General features: G+C 36.8%; 2 long non-coding RNA genes across 3 annotated transcripts; one reads left to right on the forward strand and one right to left on the reverse strand.

Moving 5' to 3' along the window:
• Positions 1 to 11: 11 nt before the first annotated feature.
• On the reverse strand, positions 12 to 3,188 carry LOC121815704. Of its 2 annotated transcripts, XR_006055301.1 has the most exons (7): positions 2,874 to 3,188; positions 2,544 to 2,787; positions 1,701 to 1,871; positions 1,371 to 1,614; positions 934 to 991; positions 566 to 736; positions 12 to 479 (listed from the first exon to the last, which is right to left on the reverse strand). It is a non-coding gene; the product is annotated as an uncharacterized LOC121815704 (long non-coding RNA). The 2 variants fall into 2 exon arrangements; XR_006055302.1 differs by lacking the exon at positions 934 to 991.
• Positions 3,189 to 3,981: 793 nt separating this feature from the next.
• Positions 3,982 to 12,135, forward strand: LOC121815706. The gene is made up of 3 exons (XR_006055303.1): positions 3,982 to 4,947; positions 9,439 to 10,874; positions 10,980 to 12,135. It is a non-coding gene; the product is annotated as an uncharacterized LOC121815706 (long non-coding RNA).
• Positions 12,136 to 16,910: the final 4,775 nt, after the last annotated feature.

A 16,910-nucleotide genomic window follows, 5' to 3' on the forward strand; every position in this document is an offset into this window, starting at 1 on the left:
AAAAACTTTAATATTCACTTATTAATGTATTGTTTCTGCTGTTTCCTGCTTTTTCTTATTTGTATCACATTTTATTTAGACTGTTTCTGTTTGTCCTGATCTTCTGTTTCAGAATCAGGTTCTTTGACTTTCAATTGCTCCAATGTTTTCCACACCTGTTCTTATCTTTTGCTGTTTACTCTTTGTTTAATTGTGTCAAACCTGTTCTCAAATGCATCAAGGATTTCTTCTGTACCTTGAATCACAATGATTCCACTGTCAAATATAGACACAGTGCCTCCATCAGAGAGCTCAAGTTTGAGTTTGTTGTCCATTCGAATAGCCTTGGATTGAGGGTAAGCTTCTTCTATTGCAGCCCTGTAGTGTGCTCCAGATTTGGTGAAGAAAATGAGGTTGCATCTTACACCAGTTTGTTTTCTGTCTTCATAGAGAACCTCTGGGTTTTCCAGAGGTTCACTATGAAAACTACGAACAGGCATCTATAAAACATAAAGCAATTATTATTTTTACATAATTTCATGTTCCACTGATAAACTGTAGATGTGATGTGGTGATATACATGTACCTTCAATGTTTCTTGTTCTGTTCTAAATCAAGATGTACTCAACTTCTAGGTGAAAAGGTGTATTTTCCTTACACAGCTCCTGCAGTAGTCGGTTCAGACTCTGAGTTCCTGTAAGTCTAAAACTGCTCTTTTGTTTCCCGAGTAACGGAAGAGCCACTCCTTCAAACACTCCTGTTAAACAAAGGGAATTTCCAACGGTTAGACTTTTGTATGCACTGTATTTTATTTCTATAAATTAGCAAAGGCAAAGCAAAATCAATATAATATAAAATAATATTTTATCTTAACCTAACTGATCTGTAGGACATGTACCCGAATGCTCATTTTGTGACAAGACTAAATCTCATTCATCTATGTGGAAAACTGACCTTCAGATATGAGACGGACCTCAGTGGGTACAAAACTATAATTCTTCAAACCTACAGACTGAAAGAGATTCATATTTGTAATATGAAATATGATATAAAAACAATGATACATCAAATGAACAGCAGAATTTAGAAGAGAATAAAGATTATACAGGTATTGAAAATCAGGCTAAAATATCTAGTAATTTTTAAACACAAGAAACAAAAACTTTAATATTCACTTATTAATTATTGTTTCTGCTGTTTCCTGCTTTTTCTTATTTGTATCACATTTTATTTAGACTGTTTCTGTTTGTCCTGATCTTCTGTTTCAGAATCAGGTTCTTTGACTTTCAATTGCTCCAATGTTTTCCACACCTGTTCTTATCTTTTGCTGTTTACGCTTTGTTTAATTGTGTCAAACCTGTTCTCAAATGCATCAAGGATTTCTTCTGTACCTTGAATCACAATGATTCCACTGTCAAATATAGACACAGTGCCTCCATCAGAAAGCTCAAGTTTGAGTTTGTTGTCCATTCGAATAGCCTTGGATTGAGGGTAAGCTTCTTCTATTGCAGCCCTGTAGTGTGCTCCAGATTTGGTGAAGAAAATGAGGTTGCATCTTACACCAGTTTGTTTTCTGTCTTCATAGAGAACCTCTGGGTTTTCCAGAGGTTCACTATGAAAACTACGAACAGGCATCTATAAAACATAAAGCAATTATTATTTTTACATAATTTCATGTTCCACTGATAAACTGTAGATGTGATGTGGTGATATACATGTACCTTCAATGTTTCTTGTTCTGTTCTAAATCAAGATGTACTCAACTTCTAGGTGAAAAGGTGTATTTTCCTTACACAGCTCCCGCAGTAGTCGGTTCAGACTCTGAGTTCCTGTAAGTCTAAAACTGCTCTTTTGTTTCCCGAGTAACGGAAGAGCCACTCCTTCAAACACTCCTGTTAAACAAAGGGAATTTCCAACGGTTAGACTTTTGTATGCACTGTATTTTATTTCTATAAATTAGCAAAGGCAAAGCAAAATCAATATAATATAAAATAATATTTTATCTTAACCTAACTGATCTGTAGGACATGTACCCGAATGCTCATTTTGTGACAAGACTAAATCTCATTCATCTATGTGGAAAACTGAGTTAAACTCCCACCTGCTCAGTGACTACAAAACTAAAATTCTTCAAATCTACAGACTGAAAGACATTTTCATATTTATAATATATTATGCAATACACTTACTTTTCCTTGACATCATTGTAAAACAATACATATATAATAATATATCTAACAAACGGCAGGATTTAGAAGAGAATAAAGATTATAAAAATATTGCAAGTCAGACTTAAATATCTAATCATTTTTAAACACAAGAAACAAAAACTTTAATATTCACTTATTAATGTCCGTATTGTTTCTGCTGTTTCCTGCTTTTTCTTATTTGTATCACATTTTATTTAGACTGTTTCTGTTTGTCCTGATCTTCTGTTTCAGAATCAGGTTCTTTGACTTTCAATTGCTCCAATGTTTTCCGCACCTGTTCTTATCTTTTGCTGTTTACTCTTTGTTTAATTGTGTCAAACCTGTTCTCAAATGCATCAAGGATTTCTTCTGTACCTTGAATCACAATGATTCCACTGTCAAATATAGACACAGTGCCTCCATCAGAGAGCTCAAGTTTGAGTTTGTTGTCCATTCGAATAGCCTTGGATTGAGGGTAAGCTTCTTCTATTGCAGCCCTGTAGTGTGCTCCAGATTTGGTGAAGAAAATGAGGTTGCATCTTACACCAGTTTGTTTTCTGTCTTCATAGAGAACCTCTGGGTTTTCCAGAGGTTCACTATGAAAACTACGAACAGGCATCTATAAAACATAAAGCAATTATTATTTTTACATAATTTCATGTTCCACTGATAAACTGTAGATGTGATGTGGTGATATACATGTACCTTCAATGTTTCTTGTTCTGTTCTAAATCAAGATGTACTCAACTTCTAGGTGAAAAGGTGTATTTTCCTTACACAGCTCCCGCAGTAGTCGGTTCAGACTCTGAGTTCCTGTAAGTCTAAAACTGCTCTTTTGTTTCCTGAGTAACGGAAGAGCCACTCCTTCAAACACTCCTGTTAAACAAAGGGAATTTCCAACGGTTAGACTTTTGTATGCACTGTATTTTATTTCTATAAATTAGCAAAGGCAAAGCAAAATCAATATAATATAAAATAATATTTTATCTTAACCTAACTGATCTGTAGGACATGTACCCGAATGCTCGTTTCTTGTGTTTAAAAATTACTAGATATTTTAGCCTGATTTTCAATACCTGTATAATCTTTATTCTCTTCTAAATTCTGCTGTTCATTTGATGTATCATTGTTTTTATATCATATTTCATATTACAAATATGAATCTCTTTCAGTCTGTAGGTTTGAAGAATTATAGTTTTGTACCCACTGAGGTCCGTCTCATATCTGAAGGTCAGTTTTCCACAGAGATGAATGAGATTTAATCTTCAGCCACTCAAATTAAGATAATGTCACAGCATCAGCATTCGGGTACATGTCCTGCAGATCAGTTAGGTTAAGATAAAACATGGGATATTATTTTAAATTTTATTGATTTTGCTTTGCCTTTGCTAAGTTATATAAATAAAATATCATGCATACAAAAAGTCTAACCTGTGGACATTCCCTTTGTTTAAAACTTTTAAATAAGTATTACATCTATTAATGGCTCTTACCAGTTCTTCTAGCTACTTACTGGTTGAGCCAAATGGCACTGCTCAAACATGAATCTAAAGGCCTATATACAGTGGCTTGCAAAAGTATTCGCCCCCCTTGAACTTTTCCACATTTTGTCACATTACAGCCACAAACATGAATCAATTTTATTGGAATTCCACGTGAAAGACCAACACAAAGTGGTGTACAGGTTAGAAGTGGAACAAAAATCATACATGATTCCAAACATTTTTTTACAAATAAATAACTGAAAAGTGGGGTGTGAGTAATTATTCAGCCCCCTGAGTCAATACTTTGTAGAACCATCTTTTGCTGCAATTGCAGCTGCCAGTCTTTTAGGGTATGTCTCTACCAGCTTTGCACATCTAGAGACTGAAATCCTTGCCCGTTCTTCTTTGCAAAACAGCTCCACAACTGCCCTGTGATGGCCTCAGAAGTTAACTACAGAAGTTAGACAAAGCAGATTTCAGGCTTCTAAGTTTCAGTAATAAGTTGCAGGTTCCTTACTGGCCTGACTGGTTTTTCCTCTTCATCAGTTTAGTGTTGTTGCTCTACCACATGACAAACAGTAAAATCTCACGTGCAAATGTACACGTTCACAAAAACTAAAAAGAAACACCTTCATTGGGCACACCCATGAACCATTCACAAACACTACATGCCATAATGGCACTGACCCATACTTTGAAGAAATGAGTGACAGCTGGAAGAAATAAGATCTTGGGTGTGTGAAGGCAGTTAGATCTCTGCATTCTACTTGAACAATAACACAGTGTGGAAGGAAGACATATGGAAGTTACCTGTTAAGTGGTTAGAGTGGACTGCATGAACAGATGTGTAGAATGACTCTTAATGTGTTGTCAGGGTGGGGCTCCTGCTCTGGAATAATTGAGGCATGTACATCTTTTAGAGATAAAATTTTGTTTACATTAAAACTTTCACATTTTGCACGCCTATAGCGCAAGGATGTGATATTTGAAAATTCTATTAACTCTGCAAAATATATAATTACACAGTTTTTATTACAAATTCTACTACTCATGGTAATAGCATTTAATGACTATTAACCATTATACATGAAAATTCTTAATAAATGACACTAGAATAAGCACTAAACTGATTAAGAACTTAAATTTCACCCTAATTTTCCCGTCTGTCCTTCTCACGTCTCCAGTGGTTGTACATGTTGTCCAGGTTGATGGCCTCGTCTGCTTGCAGCTTTGACTTCATGCACATCAGCTGGTCCAAATGGTCCACTTCAAGACAATTTCTGGATGCTGTTTTGGTACGATTCATTAAACTAAAGCCTCTTCCACAATCTGCACTGGATGCTTGAAATGTAGCACAAATATCCACAAGCTGTGGGATGTGTTTTAGCTCCTCATAATTTACTGTTGCAGCCAATATATCTGAGAATGTACTGATTGACTCGTGTTTAAGTTTTGCCTCATTATGTACTTGAATTCAGCATATTCACTGTGAATGACCTCCACAGAATGTGAGTGATGGAAAATGGCCTCATACTTCTTTGCCAGCATGGCAATGTCTGCTGTTCCATACTCAAGCTGACGTCTGAGCTCAATGCCTCAATGTCAAATGCAGACCACTCCTTTAGTTTATCCTCTGGAAAACGAGCATCCAAGTGATCACACAGCTTACGAATAAAATGTGTAATCTCACCGGTATTTCTGCCATCAGCTTATCGCCTTATTGACACGGTCACTCCACATTAGGGATGCACCGATACCACTTTTTTGGAAACGAGTACGAGTACTTGCATTTCAGTACTCGCCGATACCGATACCGAGTACTTAATAAAAACATGATTTAAATTTACAGGTAACAGCTTTAGTCCTATAATTTAACAAAAATTTAAACAGTGACAGTGCAACTCAAGTATTTTTTTCAGTTTATTGTAAACTCTGCCGCTTTGGACAACACAAGGGGCATTAATAAACATCTTTGCTATTTAGTGCACAATATTTGAATAAACTAACAAAATCCACCGACATAGAACTGTGGCAGTCAGTGCAACTGAGGTAGTTATTAACATCAAGTCTAAGATGACTCACTTAATGGAGAGAAAAAGTGAGTGGCAGGGTTTTGTTTTGTTTTTTAAGAAAAGTAGCTTTTCTGCATTATCAGCAGTCAGACTGTTTCTGTTTTCATCTATAATGTGCGACACTGAGCTAAAAAGCCTTTCACTTTCCACACTGCTACATGGGGCTGAGAGGTATTTTGTTGACACCCCAGTACTTCAGAGGACTGTCTTCACGAGGCTGAAGACAGAAGAAGGCTGAAGACATTTCAAACGTTAACATTTATCAGATGTCCATATCACAGGAAGCTGCTGCTTTTAAAATTCCAACATGTGTCTTTTGTTTTCACTGGAAGTGGTTGGCATTTTTTTAGTTGACAAAAAGAAAATCAACATTGTTTTAATTTCCAGCAAAATATAATCTTTTCAGTGAGTTTTTGTTTGGTGGGTAACAGCAGAGCTGTAAAGGTACAACTACCAACAGAGACCAGCTTCACAGATTGCATGTAATAGTTCTTTAAGATTCTGTAATTCCAGGAGTCATAACAGGTTAGAATAAGTTGAAGTAACTGTACAGGAAATAGTTTATATAGTGTTCAAATTAGATATTTACACACCGTATAAACTAGTCCTTTCTACTCAAAGTCATCATATACAAAGAAAATGAGTTTAGACTTCTTCCCATCATAGACTAATAAAGCAGAATGAATATCAAATCAATGTTTAACACATACTGTTATAAAACAAAGGTTATTAAATTCATTGTAGGTCATAGAGCCTTTTTGGATTTGGTTACACAGTCTAAGTAAGACGAACTCTCCTGTGTTTACATTCCTGACACAGACACTCTCTACTTTTAAGATTAGGCTTCAAACTTTCCTTTTGAGTAAAGCTTATAGGTTGTGCTCAGTCAGTTATACTGTAATGGGCTCAGGGAACTTCCCATGATGCACTCAGCATTTCTTCTCCATTCCTTTTCCCTCTTGATGATCAGCCACTACTGCAAGTCGCTGACATTTGTCTTCTGTCTTGCAGGTTGTTGTCTTGTCAGGTTTTTTGTCCTTTGCTCTCTCTCTTTCCTCTCACAACAGATAGTCTGTTTTGCTAAAGGACTCTTCCTGTTAGTTTTCCTCCCACTATCATCAAGTCCTGTTCATGAAAGATCATCTGATCCTTGGGGCTCAGGAAAAAAAGGAAAAAACTCAGAGCCACAGGGAAGACAGACAGACAGACAGACGACTTTTACCCTATGATAGCTGGTATAGGCTCTGCGACCGTGACATAAATAAGCGGAGGAGAATGAATGGATGGAAGTTACTATACAATTTAAGATTTCTAGATACAAAAAATATGAAAGGCATAAATATTGAATTTTGGTATAAATCACATAAAGATATACAGATACAGATAAAACAACGTTTTGATAAACTGTTCATGGAATACATGTTTAGAAGTACCATTGCACAATCATCTCTTTTATTAGACTCAAAATGTAAAAGAACCCACCTGTCATGATCCTGGGTCTTTTGACCCAGCGTTTTAAGTTTGAGTTTATTTTGTTCATTAGGTTATCTAAGTTCATTTGTTTATTAGATTCCCCTTGTGTATCCAACCCCTGTTAAGTCTCCCTTGTCCTTCATGTGCTTCATGTCTGTGTTTCTTATGTTGTCATGTTTGCATTTCATTATGTTTCCCATTTTATTTTGAAAGAGGTCCTGTGTCCCTGCATTTTGTTTTACTCTTTCCCTGTGGCGTTGTTATGTTCATGTTGTGTCTACTGTGCCTTTCTGTTCCATGTTTCAGGTCCCTATGTTCGGTCTCCCCAGTCTGTTAAGTTTACATGTCTTGAGTTCCGTCAGTGTGTTTCCTGTTTTACTTTCACAGTCTGTCCTATGTGGCTTTTCCCCCCACGTTATCCCTCAGTGTATTTAAGCCCCATGTTTCTCTTTGTCAGTGTTGCGTCCTCCCTCATAGCTGTGTGATTTTTCCCTGTGGCTCCTTGTGCTTTAGTTTTCCCAGTTTAGTTTTGTATTGTTTTTCGTGTCCCACTCCACGCCAGCAATAAAGCTGTGTTTTTTGAGTTTACTTTTTGTCTCTGCGAGTTTGCGTTTGGGTCCTACTCTTGCCTGCACACAGCCGTATTGTGACACCACCTGCCTCTTGAATCACACTCTAGATCTTGTTTTTACCTGTCAAATAGAAACTAAACATTTAACAGTGTTTCCTGAAAAGCCTCTCTTGTCTGGTCATTTCCTGATAATATTTAAATTTACAATAATTGATTACACAGCAGTGGGAAGTAGACTTTATCACAGTAGATGTCTTTTTGAAAGTGCTGTAACTAAGTTTAAGAATATAATCCACCCACTGTTATCATCTTCAATGCCCTGCAACAACATAGAGCAATGCAGCTACCTGAACGCTACTCCAACAGAGGTCCATCATCTTGTTAATAATTTTACCTCCTCAATACTTACGACTTTTTAAAACCTGGTGAAATAATAATTACAGGTAGGTATTACAGGTAGCTTACACGTCTTTTTTTTTTTTTGTTACTCATTAGCTACTGATTATTTCTCAGGTTTCAAATAGGTACATCAGAATCAAGAAGTTGAAAGTCAGCAGGGCAGGCAGGGTGAGCAGAACCATAAAAAATGTATTTTGTATTGTTGTTCTAAATGTTGTAATAAAATTGGCTTGTATTGTTGTGTTTTTAATGCAGGCAGATTTTTTATGTGGATATAAAATGATCCAAGTGGGATTGGCAACTGACAGGGTCTTGACAGTCAGTGATACAGCAATAATTATAGCAGAATAACAGGGACTAAGTGCAGTTATTCTTTTCATTTTTTTTTTTTTACCTGTCCCATTTGGTTCTTTAGCCATCAAAGTTGTTGTCTGAAGGCCAACAAAGATACCCAACGGATTTACTTTACGAAGTGGATCATCACGGCCTTGCCGTATTGGTCCATTTGACTGACCTTTGTTGTTATTATTTTATTTTATTTGCAGTTGTTACAGATGTGACAGACATGGCTGGGGGATAGGAAAGGGAGAAAGAAAGAGAGGAAGGAAAAGAAAAACAGAGGGGAAGAGGAACAGTGAGAAAGGACACTTTCTCCTAAATTTGATCATTATGCCAGAATTTAAGAGATTCTGGCATAATGATCAAATAACTGAAGATAACCATCCACTCCACTAACAGCCTACTGGAACTACAAACTGACAAATTAGATATTTGGTGCTTGTATATAAAGTGAATGAGTTTATGCTCTTCAGATGCGCTTTTTGGAATATGACGAGCTTGTTGTTTTTATTGTGGTTGTTTTCTTGTTCTCCTAAGTTTGGGGGTGCTATGTCCAGCACCCTTCGCCAGAAGAGTTTGAATGAATACAAAGAATATAATTAAATAATATTCTGAATTAGCACAGGCAAATTCACACACACAAACACACACACTTTCCACATTTGCCTGTGCAAATTCCAGATCCTGAATTAGCACAGGCAAATTCTTCAAATGCAGATTTTTGAAGTGTAAGTAAAAGATGCTATGGTGGCGTACTGACAAACAACAACCCGGAGACTCTGGAGACTCTGAAACTGCTTTACCGGCATCACGGTGTACCCCTGTGTGGAAACCACATTCCTGCCTTTTTCTATTGCTTTTTGAGATATGTAAAAAAAAAAAAATCTGAAAAGAAGTACCATGGCAATATATTTCTTTTTGTTTCTCTCTAGAAATCTCTCTAGCTCCAATGACACTAACCAAAGAAGAAGAAAAGAAGAAGGTCAACAAGGATGCCAAAAGTAAAGAATGCTCTAAAAACCCAGAAAAACTCATTGTCAGTACAAGAAATGGAAAAGAGGACAAATTGCAGTTACAAACGAATCATCAAAAAAGATTAATGCAGTGAATAACAGAAGATCTTAAGCCAGAGACTACACAAGTCACTGCTACCGAAATCATACAACCAGTAAAGGCAAAACTGTATTGCATCATAATGGAGAACTGGTGATGTGTATGGCAATGATCAGGGGGAAAAAACAGTTTACAGAATGGTTCAATGACAAAATAAAAACAATAAATACAATCAAACAACTGGCAAGAGCAAAACTCCAGGATCAACATGTTCAGCCAGGAAAGACACGGCAGGTTTCTAGCAGAGTTGAGCTTTTCTTTCTTTATAAGTTCAAAAGATTAAATATTTTAAAACATAAGATGAAGTGATAAAGAATAACCACTTTGTGTTTGTTTGCTATGTTATAAGCGTCAATTCTGTACTTTACAGCTCAAATTTGTGTACATGCTGGTAGTTGTTTGGTTTCTTCTGGTATTCAAAGGGTTTCCATGATATTTCTGTGAAATAATAAATAATATATTATGATTGTGATAAAATAAATTATTTTGTGAAATTATTTGATAAGCGCACATTAAAGCACACTGTAAAGAGAAAAACGCGAAAACAGGGAGAACAAACAGACAGAAAGCCCCCAGGTTTGCTGTGAAGTGACCATTATGACCACTGCACCATCATAACATCTTTCACTTCCCTGTGCAAATTCTAGATCCCGAATTTGCACAGGCAAATTCACACACACAAACACACACACTTTCCACATTTGCCTGTGCAAATTCCAGATCCTGAATTAACACAGGCAAATTCTTCAAATGCAGATTTTTGAAGTGTAAGTAAAAGATGCTGTGGTGGCATACTGACAAACAACAACCCAGAGACTCTGGAGACTCTGAAACTGCTTTACCGGCATCACGGTGTACCCCTGTGTGGAAACCACATTCCTGACTTTTTCTATTGCTTTTTGAGATATGTAAAAAAAAAATCTGAAAAGAAGACGGACATTTTATACGCAGAGTACAGCCACCACACCTTAGGAGAGCAGCGGAAACAATTGTCTTTATTTATTGTTGTTCAAGGATTAAAGGGCAAAATAGAAACTTGTCTATGAGATTAGATGTATTTAAGAAGGTCTTAATAGCAAAAACATCATTTATTAAAAGCTTCTTTCTTCTCAGCTTAAGAACAGAATCAATAAATTTTAGACTTACAGGAACTCGGAGTCTGAACCGACTACTGCAAGTGCTGTGTAAGGAAAATACACCTTTTCACCTGGAAGTTGAGTACATCTCGATTTATGACAAACAAGAAACATTGAAGGTAAATGTATATCACCACATCACATTTATAAGTGCTGAATTTGTTATGTAGTTTATCAGTGGAACATTAAATTGCGTATAATAATAATAATTCTATGTTTCATAGATGCAAGCTCGTCGTTTTGACTACCCTGAAGTAATGGAGGGTGAGGTAAGGAATGGATTCAGAGAAGAAACTCTGATGGGAAACCCAGAGGTTCTCTATGAAGACAGAAAACAAACTGGCATAAGATGCAACCTCATTTTCTACACCAAATCTGGAGCACACTACAGGGCTGCAATAGAAGAAGCTTACCCTCAATCCAACGCTATTCGAATGGAAATAAACAAGAAACTCAAACTTAAGCTCTGTGATGGAGGCACTGTGTCTATATTTGACAGTGGAAAGATTTTGATTCAAGGTAAAGAAGAAATCCTTGATGCATTTGAGAACAGGTTTGACACAATTAAACAAAGCGCAAATAGGAGAAGATAAGAACAGGTGTGGAAAACATAGGAGCAATTGAAAGTTGAAGAACCTGATTCTGAAACAGGACAAACAAAAACAGTCTAAATAAAATTTAAAAAAGCAGGGAAAGACAGAGCCTCAGTTTTCTGTTATTTAGGTACATTAGATGGGGAGAAATCAATATGGGTATTTGAACTCTTAATAAGTGATTATACTGGATATTTTATTCTGATTTGCAATACTTCTTTATTCTTTTTAAATTCTGTTACTCATTACATACATATGTTTTAGACTGGTGTCAGGAAAAGTAAATATGTTATGATTACAAACATAAAATTTATGGTGTCTTGATTCTAGCAGGACTGCAGCACACTGTCTTTCAGAACATCAGTTTTTCACAGTTACTGAGATTTAGAGTCTTTAGCTGCTCAAATTAAGATAATGTCACATCACCAGCATTCAACAGTCCTGCAAGAGGAAACATTATATATATATGTGTGTGTGTAACCACGGAGATAAAAGGTCTTATGTACTGAAAGAAATCAATAAAATTTGATTATTCATGACTTTAACACTAAGAAATTATTTTGTGAAATTGTTTGATGAACACTCAGAAAAAAAATCTCTGAATGCATGTATGTGACTGAGTGATTGAATCTTGTAGCATGAAAGTGTTTTGAATGCTCAACTGACTAAAAAGGTGCTATGTAAGTACCAACCTGAGTGTCATGGTCAGTGATGGGAATAACGGCGTTACAAGTAACGGGGTTACTTTTTTCAGTAACGAGTAATCCAATTACTATTTCTATCTAGGAGCCACATTCAGGTAAAAGTGTAAGATCAAATGATCCGTCAATAAAGGATAATGTTGGATCAGTGTTTCAATATTTATATCCTTTATTAGATGTGCATGTGGTTTGGTTATTTGCCTTTTGGTTGAAAGTACACTGGAAGAGGACTTTTTATTAGTGCTCTTAATAGTACTTTTTTTTAATCTAATTGAATACAATCTATTTGTGTATGATTGTCAGTCCAAAGAGGGAGAGAGGAAAGAGGGGAAAGTACAAGTTCAGGAAGAACCAGGTAAGAAAACAGACAGGGAGTACTAACAGGCACAACACAAACTGTTAAACTGGCAAAGAAAAAAAAACAACAAAAACAACTAATTTTACTCATACAATCTGGAAGTTGTGTTCTCCCTATATTAAAGCTGCTATACAGAATCTGCAAAACAAACTGGGTTGTCAGCCCTGGCACTGCATCACCATGCTGAACTTCAGTCAGAGGAAGTCATGATTGCCAAAGACTTTTTGAAGCTCAAGAGTGAGGCTGGTGCCATTTCAGATATCGTTAGCTTCATAGCATAAGTGCCTAAGTCATTTTTTTGTGTTTTCGGAAAACAAGACAAAACTAATTTTCTAAATATCACATGCATATTTTTAATTGATATTTTCAATTTGACCAAAAAATGACTTAGGCACTTATGCTATGAAGCTAACGATATGTTAACATTGTACAATCTTCTGGATAATCAGATCTTCCCCACACTGTGAAAATGTTATTCAGGTTGACCTAACAAACCCAGTTAGCAGCTGTAGCTGTGAAAGGTCTTTTAGTGTCTTTCATCAGCTCCATACCTGGCTGAGAAGGACCATGGGTCAAAGCAGACTCCAGCACCTGGCTGTGATGTCAGTTGAGAAAGAGATGCTTGAGAGACTTGACCACCAAAATGTGATAGATAGATTTGCCAACCTCAAGGTGAGGTTAAAAGAAAAGAAAAAATCTGCAGAGCCATAGAAGTATCTGCAGTAAAGATTTTTTCATACATTGTACCAGAGGCCAAGGTGTCTCAATTTTTTAATAATATTTTGTACATTTCAAGGACTCTTCTATTTTTGGAGTGTATTTTTTATGTATATATATATTATATTATCCATACACATTAAAAGTGAATCTCTGTCCAAAAAATGCACTGAGTTTACTTTTTACTCACTATGAGCATCATTCATTATTCTCCCACAGTAATTAAGGTTAGGATATTTATTTTTTTAAATTCCAATCCATTCTTCTTTGGCAGTAGTAGTCTTTAGCAGCATTTAAATAACCTTTATCAGATTAGATGGTTTTGTTACAGACTTTTCAAAAAAGTGTTTTGCTTTTCTTTCACAAATGTGGGGATTAAATTGTGTTAAAATGTACAAAACAGTGATGTCATGTTTTGTGACAAAGACCCAGGCACAGAGAGACTTGATGAATTTAAGAATCTTAAGATTTAATAAAGAAATTTGCAGACTTGCACAGAGATGGTAAAATTATAATGACTGATAATGGAGATGAAGACAACAGATTATGAGGACAGGGAGGAACAGAGGGAACTCGGGACAACTGGAGACATTTAAGGATGCAGGGACTGACAGAGACAGGGAAGAAGTCTCATTGTGACGAGTAAAGTTTACCTTGCCTGGATGGGCAGCTCTCTGGGTGCTCAGCACCCCCAAAGCTCTGATCCTAGAATCGCCCCTGGTTCAGCTTACCGCATCTTATATCAGTTGCAAGGAAGTAGCTGTCTACGTAAGTAATCTGGCCGCTACACCTGGAGCTAGAGGGGCAAAACAATCGCATGAGTGCTGCTGTTTGACTGAGGAAGAATAAAGTATTTGTGGTAAGTCAACCACATTACCACTTTAAGATGACAAAGCAACAAGGTGATATATACCAGTTTTTAAATTGTGTTGATAGGCCACGTAAAACCAGAGTCATGATAAACAATATATATGCGGCGTTTTTTCCTCAAACGTTTCGTCACGTTCACTGTCTAAGGACAGTGCTAGCAAGCACTCTCTGCTTATGACCAAAAAATTTAAAAACAAAGCAAAAAACAGCCCTTTCATGTTGGTGGAAAATGTACATGTAAAATGTAAATGTCAACCAATCAAAAAATGATATGGCAACATTGCATTTGGATGTTTAGGAAGAGGGGAAGTTTTAGGAGTGACGGTGAGAGAGTGAGAGAAAGACAGCAGAAAAAGAGAGAGAGCGAGTTTTGAGATGTGAGAGATTTGTGACGTTTAGTGTGTTTGGAGTGTGTAGTTAATGTGTTGTCTTGTGTAGTTAGTGTGTAGTGTTGTGGATAGTTTTGTGTTGTGTGTCAGAACAATGAGGCGACTGCTGTCTCCAGGTAGAAACAGGAGTGATACACCTGCTGCTGTCAGACCTGCAGGTATCAGGCTGTGATGTTCTCCTTTAAAGTGGACAGAAATTTTTGGAGTGGCACAAAAAATTTGTGTGGCATCTTATTGAAAAAGGGGTAAAAGGTAAATGGCTGCAAATAACTTTGTTGTTTGCAAAACTTGTGCATATGATTTTAAAATTGGCCATTTATATTTGCATTTAAAGTTACTTTTCAAGTAATTAATTACTTTTAGAATCCTGTAACTCAGTTACTAACTCAGTTACTTTTTTGAAGAAGTAACTAGTAACTATAATTAATTACTTTTTCAAACTAACTTGCCAAACACTGGTCATGGTCCGGGTGAAGTCTAGTGTTTTTGCCCACCCTGTGTTCATCTCATATCAGTCCTGGGATAGAGCTCTCATCATGCCACCTGCTCAGTTCACCTATTCTTGATCCCCAAGCAATCAGGAGACATATTTTAGGTAAGCATCATCTTCTCTCCTTTGTCATTTCATCAGGTAACCTCGCATTGATAACAGTTCTCCTTGTTTCATGCTCGTTAAAATCTCGTGTTTACTTGATCTACTCTGTGCTTCTGGTTGCTCCTGGACCCTGGTCTCCATGGCAATGTCCCCGTTTATCACGCACACTTCACTGCTCATGGTTGCATCATTCATCACCTCAACCTACTCACTCACCACTCTAGGAGCTCAGCTGGGCGTTCACCTCCCCCAGAGCAGTTTACACTCCACACACCAAGACCAGTCTAGCGTCCCCTGCATCATCTCTAACCTCCTTCCTCCCACAGTTTTGTCTAGTTCACCTTTACGCCAGGAATCCCGCCTTTGTGTTGCCATTAATTCCTGTGTTTAAGCAAATAAATCTAGTTGAAATCTCATCACTTTCCCCTGTGCTTGAATCGGCTTTTGGGTCGTAGTTCTTACATTAGGCTCCCGTGACACTGAGTGTTCAGAAACATCATCACACATATTATCTAATGGTTTTTCTTTATTTTCACGACTATTTACATTGTTTATTCTCACTGAAAGCATCAAAATACGAGTGAACACACTGAATTATGTAGTAAACATAAAAAGTGTGAAATAATTCAAAACATGTTTTATATTTTAGATTGTTCGAAATTGCCACCCTTGTTTTGCACACTCGTGGAATTCTCTCGATGAATTTAATGAGGTATTCACCTGAAATGGTTTTCCAACAGTCTTGATGGAGTTCCCAGAGATGCAGAGCACTTGTTGGTCCTTTTGCCTTCACCTTGTTTTCCCTTCTCATCCCAAAACATCTAGACTGGGTTTAGGTTAGGTGATTGTGGAGGCCAGGCTATCTGGCACAGCACTCCATCACTTTCTTTCTTGGTCAAATAGCCCTTGCACAGCCTGCAGGTGTGTTTGGGGTCATTGTCCTGTTGAAAAATAAATGATGGTCCAACTAAATGCAAACTAGATGGCATGTTGCTGCAAGATGCTGTGGTAGCCATGCTTGTTCAGTGTGTCTTCCAACACACCATAACACCTCCTCCTCCATGCTTCACAGTGTGAACTAGGCATGTAGAGACCATTTGTTCATCATTTCTGCATTGCACAAAGACACAGCAGGTGGAACCAAAGACCTCAAATTTGGACTTATCAGACCAAAGATTTCCACTGATCTAATGTCCATTCATTGTGTTTCTTGGTCTCACCTGCTTTTTACTTGTCCTTAGTAATGGTTTCTTAGCAGCTATTTGACCATAAAAGGCAATTCCCACAGTTCAAAGTTTTTGCAATTTTCCAGACTAACTGACCTTCAGTTTTTAAAGTAATAATGGACTCTGGTTCTTGTCATATGAATTTTAACAGTTATCAGCTGTGTACCAACCTGACTTCTACACAACACAACTAATGGTCCCAATCCCATTAAGAAGGCAAGAAATTCCACAACTGAACCCTGACAAGGCACATCTGTGAAGTGAAAACCATTTCAGGAGACTACACGAAGCACACTGAGAGAAGACCAAATGGTGGCTTTGAGGGATCTCAAAGTGGGTTTGCTACATAATTCCATACGTCTTGCTTCATATATTTGATGGCTTCAGTATGAATCCACAATGTAGAAAGTAGTAATAAATAAAAAGACATTAGATGAGAAGGTCCAAACTTTTGACTGGTAGTGTACGTATAAAAGGTAGCTTCATGTAGGCTGTAACTAAATTAACAACATTCAAGTTTAATATTATATATATATAAGTTTAACATATATAGATATATAATATGATGACACTAGGAATTTTTATTTATTTTTTAAATCAAGAGCAGGGACTTCAGGGAGTAATTATAACAGGGATGGACATATACCATTCATTTAATTATTATTAACCCAACAGGGTGGCTGTGGAGCAAGTTGTCATGTAACTG

This window comes from Haplochromis burtoni, unplaced genomic scaffold (genome assembly GCF_018398535.1).
Source record: "Haplochromis burtoni strain Fernald_Lab_line unplaced genomic scaffold, NCSU_Asbu1 Contig_278, whole genome shotgun sequence".
Classification (NCBI taxonomy): domain Eukaryota; kingdom Metazoa; phylum Chordata; class Actinopteri; order Cichliformes; family Cichlidae; genus Haplochromis; species Haplochromis burtoni.